Raw genomic sequence first — 8,134 nt, forward strand, 5'->3', positions numbered from 1 at the left:
GCCCAAGCTCTAGAGAAGGGAGGGGAGGCTGGAGACTGAGTTCATCTGTGGCCAATCATACCTACATAATGAACCCCAGTCAAAACGCCACACACGGACCATCAGGGGCGATTTGGTTGATGAACACATTGGTGTGCCAGGAGGGTAGTGCACCCTACTTTTATAGGGAGGGCAAGGAAGCTCTGCGTTGGTGATCCTCGCAGGCCTTCCCTTTGTGTCTCCTCCTCTGAGTGGCCCTGAGTTGTTCCCTTTATAATAAAGCTATAATCGAAAGTGTAACACTTTCTTAAGTTCTGTGCATTGTTATAGCCAATGATCAAGCATGACAGGATTGTAGAAGCCCGTGAATTACTGGCTAGTTGGCCAAAAGTGTCAGTGGCCTGGGACCTACTGAACTTGTGACTGCTGTGTGGAGGGGGCTGACTCTGTGTGTATTCATACACATACACATGGGACTGATTGCGCTCTTCACCCATGAAGTCCGTGCTAACTCCAGGTGGTTAGTAGCAGAATTGAACTGCAATATACCAATTGCTGTCAGAATTAAAGGTAAAATAAAAATATTTGAAAGTAGCTGAAAGACAGACCTCGCATATACATCTGGGTAAAGCACGGAAAGTCCTTCTGAGTGAGAAAGGGTGGTTGACCAGGCAATCTCTTTAGGCTTACCTACTAAGCATTGAGAAAACACCCTGTTGAAAAACTGTTGGGTACTTAACTATGCTTAGAACCTGAGTGACAGGATCAATCATACCCTAAACCTCAGCGCCGCATGATATACTCAGGTAATGAACCAGCACAGGTATTCCCTGAATCTAATATAAAATTTGAAAAAGAAAGGAAAAAAAAAAATATATATATATATATATATATATATATATATATATATATACACACACACACAAAGAACCCTTAAAACTCAACAGTAAGAAAACTAACAATCTGATTAAAAAGTGGCCCAAAGACCTTAACAAGCACATCAAAGAAGATATAGGGATGGCAAAAAGAAAAATTATGAAAAAATGCTTTGTATCACGTCGTCGGGGAGTGCAAATTAAAACAGCAGTGAGACACTACTACACACCTTTTAGAATGGCCAAATCTGTAACACTGACAACACCAAATGTGAGGATGAGGGACACCAGGAATGTTGCTGGTGGGAATGTGCAGTAGTTCAGCGTTTTTTTTTTTTTTTTTTTTTTTTTTTTTGCTTGGATGAGATTTATTTTGGAATCACGTTATCCAAGCAAAGAAAAACAATCAGTTTATAAGATACAACAAAAATGAAAAAAGTGAAGCAAATGTCTGCCTTAGAAGTTTATCGATGACCTCTTATACAATTTCACAAAGTGTTTGAGAGTCATTTTATACAATCCTTTAGAAGAGGCCCAATGGTTGAGAACTCTATGAGATAAGGTCAGACAGAAATCATCATGACTTTCAATGATCTTTTCTTTCCCCTAACTTTAATATCTTTTAGTTGGGGAGAGGAAGAAGTCAATTTTCATCTGCTGTATCTAAGATTTTACAGATCACTGGAGATTCAACCCCAAGAATATATTGACAGGAGTGAAGTTCTAGCATATGTGCAGTAACAGCATGAGGCGAATCTGATTCTTTACACTTTAGTTTTACAGTCACCTGTCTTGGCTTGTCACTTATATAATGAAGATCTCCATTTCCATAAAAACATGCCACCATCCTGACTGTCTGAGTAGGATTGTCTTGAAGCTGATAAGCCCCAGCAGTATTATTCTTAGCCTATTCAATATGTTCTTGGTTCCGTGTCCTGACAACCACAGAGGTTTTCCCACTATCCTTGTCCTCATGGTATCGATGTACATGTTTGCCATAGCAGAATTCATATTTCCACCAACCAACACCCCCATGAAATCGGTAAGAACCTCTAAGAAACCCTTTGATGAGTTGGTCAACTGCCAATTTGGATATGTGGGTTGTCCCAACAGTGGGCATTGGCTGAGAGCCAATAGCAACTGGCTTGTGGATCGCTGAAAATCTCTCTTCTTTAGTTGACAGCAAATCTCCTCTTTACTTCTCCTAAAAGGCACCCTTAGTATTTCTTCCTGCTGTTCTAACTGCCTCAGGGTGAGGGGCTTCAATGGCGATCCTGGCAGTGATTGACAAGGTCCGTGGCTCACAGGACATGCTCTGAACCTCGTCTGATTTTTCCTTTTCTTCTGCTTCTCATTCTTTTTCAAACAGAAGATTCTTGGCCAACATATTCCCAAGGTAGGACTCATGAATATTTATTTTTCTGACCAGTTTCTTTCTCTTCGTGGTACTGCCAAATGTGTTTTCCATGACATACTTCGTAAGTCAAAATAAGGCTCAATTCTGTAAGAACAACTGCTTTGTTTAAAGAGTGGTTACAAAAGCTGTCTTGGATTAGGGCCTTTATAATCCTTTTCTTCTTCCTCATCCCTACTTGTACAAGGGGAAGTGAATATTTATATTTTTCTTTATGTGCAGTTGTCATGATGATGTAATTATCTTTATACAAAACTCCAGTTGTGGGCAGAGAGAATCACCTGATGATTTTCCAGCAGAAGCCAGTGGGGCTGAGAAGTGGAGAGCAACCGAATGGCCATGTCTGAGACAGCCTTCTGCTGTAAAAGGTTCTACAGGACATACTGTCCAGGGGGAAAGCACTGGCCACATGAGGCTTTGAGCACTTGAATTGGGGTTGGTGCAATCGAGGGATTAAAATTTTGATTTGATTTACTTTTAATTACTCTGTAGTTAGTCTCAACAGGCTCATGTGGCTGGCAGGTACCCTACTGCTTAGCACAGGTCTGGAGGCTTCCCGAGGTCCTGAGAAGGGCAGTGCAGCCAGCTGGGAAGTGTATGGGCTTTGGAGATGACCAATGCTTGGTTTGAATCTTGCCTTGCCCCTTAGTAACTGGGCAAAATTGGTGAATAATTCCCTCCTCTGTGTTCATCTATAAAAAGAGAAGAAAAAAGTTTCTTCATGTATAAAAAAAGAATAAATAAAGCCTACCCCATGAAAAGGTTTCACATTCTAGTGCCTGTGCATGGCAGGCATTTAATAAAGAATAGATGGAATCGCCTATAGATGGTGAGTTTCAAAAAGCCAACATCATTTTTGAAAGCTGAGCTTTATTGTCTTCAAAAACAAATGTCAATATTCATGTTATTGAACTTACATATGTTACTCTTTGCTCCCAAAATCCCATCGGCATGTCCTCCTTGGAAAGTAAAAATACCTTTCACAGTACAGATACTCTAGAGAAACTACTTTCTTAAGCTACCACAGGTTAATGACTTTACCCAATGTAACTCAACTTTACAATCAGATGAAATTATCTGGTTCACACACAGAAGACTTGTTTTCCTACCACTTGTTTTTATTTTTAATAATAACATAGTTAAAGTGCAGTCATTTGCACAAAGAAATGGCCTGTTATGGTACACACAATCTTAGGCAGCCACCTTCAGAGAGCATGCTAATGCTGGAGTGGACACCATGCTTTCCATTCTTGGGCAGGAAAAGATGGTGCTTGCCGGGACCTTTCCTACCCACGCATCAGGAGCCAGCTGATGGCTATGATTTAGACTTGACACCATCAGAGACAAGCACAAATAATGTACAACTGCTTTTGACTACAAGAAAAAAATATCCTGTTGTATTATGGACTTTCACAGTGTTGCAGCAAAGGAAAGAATATTTGCGAATGTGTCAAGACTCCTCAAATAAATTACCACCTACCCTGTTGATGTTCCCTGCACCAAACCATCCAAAATTAGAAATGATGTGCCTTTTCTTTGAAGAAGGGAAAGAGATGCTGAGGTAAGACACAGAAAGGGATAAATGTGAGGTTACTATGTCCCACCCAGCCATCGTACCGTCAGGATATTAGCAGTTGTTGTGAACTCCACTTCAACCTGGCCACCGGACTTGGGCAGAATGTTTGCATTTACCCTTGAGCTTCAGGGAACTGGGGTCTCAGAGCTACTAGCAGCAGAATTTGGAGTCAAATCCAGGTCCTCTATCTTCAATGTCTATTATTTTCTCGGCTAACTGACTCCCTTACTGTCTTAGTCAATCGTGAGTCCCACCTGGCTGGCAAGGGGGCTCTGCCTGACAGTCCCTTCTGTGGCTATGCAGGGATGCTCTGGGCTGACACCTCAGAGCGCTCTGACGTGCAGGGGATGGAGTTTCTAACCCTTGCAGCCTTCACTGAGATACTAGAATGCATTCTGTTTCTTTCCCTCGTACTTCTGAATCGCTGCATAATTCTGGCTGAACATTTTCTCTCGGAAAGTTTAGAGATCTCCCACAGGCTTGAGGGACTCTGTGTCCAAGTGAGAAAGAATAATTTAAAAAAGAAAAGAAAAAAAGAATCTTATTTCTCAAGTAGGTGCACCCTGGCAAAGTTGACTGTTAGGAAATGTGGGCACTTTTTGCTTTGTTTTGATTTCCATTTCCATTCACAACTGCCCCAAAAGATCCACAGAGGATTAAATTACAGAAAATGCAATGAGATCTCCATTGCATTTTATCCCTGTAGAGTCTCATATCAGCCCCTTCACCAAGAGGCTGCCTTGGGCACTTGGGGACATCTGGAAATACTGAGAATGAATGGAGTCCATGACAGCACCTCTTCCATATGAACCAAGGCCCTGACTCAGCTCTCTTGCCAGGCTGTGATGAGTGACTGGCCACAGGAAGGGCCTGTGGTCACAGACACTGGTGGGTGGAGGCAGGGAGACCCCACCCCACTCAAACAGCCATCAGAGACAAGTCCCCATACCGCATGGGTGGAATGAGCTGCCACTGCCCCCTGCTCCCTCCACAGTGCCAAGCAGATGTGAGGGTCGCCTCCTGACCCAGCAGCCGCAGGATTGGCTGTCCCCTCCAGGAATCTGTCATCTCCCCAAGGCTACAACAATACCCCCTTGCCACTCATACATACAGCATTTGGGGCCCAGTGTCCCCCCCAGCACTCCTGGTTCTTGGTGAAATGGACAATATGCTGCTTAGAAACCGGCTCTGGAAAAGCCGCCTCCTCCAACGCAGGCTGCAGGGAGCCGTGGCAGGATTCTGTGCTCCGTCTGGTGTGGGGACCCGGCCTACTGTCATGGTGGTGGGGGTGAGGGATATGGGGGCCATGCCAGTTCTATACCCAGGATTGGCCTGCTCTGTCATTTGCCAAAAACAATACACAAATAACAAACTAAAACTCATGCTAGTGCCTAACCTGTTTTCCTGAAGATGCTCCAGACGTGTCGGGAAATCCCTGGGTCAGGGACTTTCTCTTGGCAAGCCTGCCACTCATGTGGGGGAGAGAACAGCAAGGGGAAGCCAGTTGATAACGGCCAGGAGACAGTGAGCAAGGGGTGAGGAGCCCAGGGGTGGAAGAGAACTATCAAGGATGCCGGCCCTGGCTGACTGATTCCTGGTCCTGTGATCCCAGGCCCTGGCCCTTTATGATGGTTCACGTTATGTGTGGACCTGCCTGGACCACAGTGCCCGAATGAGTGGTCACACATTACTCGGCGTGTCTCTGTAAGAGCCTTCGGACGTGAACTGCACCATTGGCACTTCCTTGCCTGCTGGCCCATTCCACAGATTTTGGAGTTGTCAGCTTCTGTAATTGTATGAGCCATTCCTTGAAATAAATCTATCTAGTTACCTACCATCTGTCTATCTCTCCGCCTGCCTATCACCTATCTACCTATGTATCTGCCTACCTACCTATCATATGTCTGTCTGTCTATCATTTCTACCTATCCTCTACCTCCCTGTCTTCCATCTACCTATCTACTATCTGCCTCTTCACTTACTTACCTGCCGTCTACCTATGTGTACATCTACCTGCCCACCATGTGTCTATCTGAGTGCTCAGAGGTTCTAGCAGTTCCCCATCGTGCATTTGTTAACTTTTCTGGGGAGAGACTTCATTCCTTTCAAGGGATATTAAAATATTAGTCTGTGGCCTAAAGAGAGTTAAAAATGAAAGTTAAGAACTCTGGGGCTAGTTCATGAAAAACGTGTGGGAGGGAAAATCAATATAATGAATGAAAGAAAATAAGAAAGGAAGGCCGGGTCAAAAATGAAAAAAAGAAAAGCTTTACAGTTAAACAAGTGTCATTTTATCTTCATTTCTCTATCCCTGTACATAGACTATTTGTTATAAGGGAGGAGAGCATAAAAATGAATGTGTGTGTGTGTGTGTGTGTGTGTGTGTGTGTGTGTGTATTTCAGACAGAGTCTGGCTCTGTTGCCCAAGCTGGTGTGCAGTGGTGCAATCTCGGCTCACTGCAACCTCCATCTCCCGGGTTCAAGCAGTTCTCCTGCCCCAGTCTCCAAGTAGCTGGGACTACAGGTGTGTGCCACCACGCCTGGTTAGCTTTTGTATTTTTAGTAGAGACAGGGTTACACCATGTTGGCCAGGCCAGCCTTTAACTCCTGACCTCAGGTGATCCACCCGCCTTGGCCTCCCAAAGTGCTGGGGTTACAGGTGTGAGCCACCACGCCCAGCCAAAAATGGATATTTTACTGCTTGTTTTAAGACTCCAATCTTTAAATCATATCATAACTGCATTTCAAACAACTTGGTGAATTTTTCTCTGCATTCTCCACATTTGTCATTTGTAGACTTCATTAAACCCGACTCTACGGCTTTCTAAAACTGAACTGTTTGGTTTAGATTGAGGCATTCAGAAATCAAGAAAAATGCTTTGTCCTTTCTCCTTTCCACCCAACTAAGAAGTCACAGCCTCAAATTCCCCTATGTTGTCAGTACTGCACTTCGGAGCCCATTGGTTATTCTAGGAACATTTGGTTGATGAGGCCTAAGAGAGATTTGTCCATCCCAGTGCCATGCGCCTGTTATCCAGGGCTTTCCATGAGAAGCAAGGTTCATTTATGAAACAGTCAGTAAGACAGTTCTTTTTTTTTTTTTTTAATTTTTTATTGCATTTTAGGTTTGGGGGTACATGTGCAGAACATGCAAGACAGCTGCATAGGTACACACATGGCTGTGTGTTTTGCTTCCTTTCTCCCCTTCACCCACATTTGGCATTTCTCCCCAGGCTATCCCTCCCCACCTCCCCCTCCCACTGGCCCTCCCCATTTACCCCCAATAGACCCCAGTGTTTACTACTCCCCTCCTTGTGCCCATGTGTTCTCATTTTTCGTCACCCACCTATGAGTGAGAATATGCGGTGTTTCGTTTTCTGTTCTTGTGTCAGTTTGCTGAGGATGATGTTCTCCAGATTCATCCATGTCCCAAATGACACAAACTCATCATTTCTGATTGCTGCATACTATTCCATGGTGTATATGTGCCACATTTTTCCAATCCAGTCTATCATCAATGGGCATTTGGGTTGATTCCAAGTCTTTGCTATTGTAAACAGTGCTGCAATGAACATTCGTGTACATGTGTCCTTATAGTAGAACGACTTATAGTCATTTGGATATATACCCAGTAATGGGATTGCTGGGTCAAATGGAATTTCTATTTCTAAGGCCTTGAGGAATCGCCACACTGTCTTCCACAGTGGTTGAACTAATTTACACTCCCACCAACAGTGTAAAAGTGTTTCTTTTTCTCCACATCCTCTCCAGCATCTGTTGTCTCCAGATTTTTTAATGATCGCCATTCTAACTGGCGTGAGCTGGTATCTCAATGTGGTTTTGATTTGCATCTCTCTGATGACCAGTGACGATGAGCATTTTTTCATATGATTGTTGGCCTCATATATGTCTTCTTTCGTAAAGTGTCTGTTCATATCCTTTGCCCACTTTTGAATGGGCTTGTTTGTTTTTTTTCCTATAAATCTGTTTGAGTTCTTTGTAAATTCTGGATATCAGCCCTTTGTCAGATGGGTAAACTGCAAAAATTTTTTCCCATTCTGTTGGTTGCCGATTCACTCTAGTGACTGTTTCTTTTGCCGTGCAGAAGCTGTGGAGTTTGATTAGGTCCCATTTGTCTATTTTGGCTTTTGTTGCCAATGCTTTTGGTGTTTTGTTCATGAAGTCCTTGCCTACTCCTATGTCCTGGATAGTTTTGCCTAGATTTCCTTCTAGGGTTTTTATTGTGCCAGGTCTTATGTTTAAGTCTTTAATCCATCTGGAGTTAATTTT

General features: G+C 43.4%; 1 pseudogene; it reads right to left on the reverse strand.

Annotated features, from left to right (window-relative positions):
* Window positions 1-1,476: 1,476 nt before the first annotated feature.
* On the reverse strand, window positions 1,477-2,261 carry LOC100399492 (endoplasmic reticulum lectin 1 pseudogene; annotated as a pseudogene).
* Window positions 2,262-8,134: the final 5,873 nt, after the last annotated feature.

The sequence above is a fragment of the Callithrix jacchus genome, chromosome 1 (genome assembly GCF_049354715.1).
Source record: "Callithrix jacchus isolate 240 chromosome 1, calJac240_pri, whole genome shotgun sequence".
In the NCBI taxonomy this organism is placed as follows: domain Eukaryota; kingdom Metazoa; phylum Chordata; class Mammalia; order Primates; family Cebidae; genus Callithrix; species Callithrix jacchus.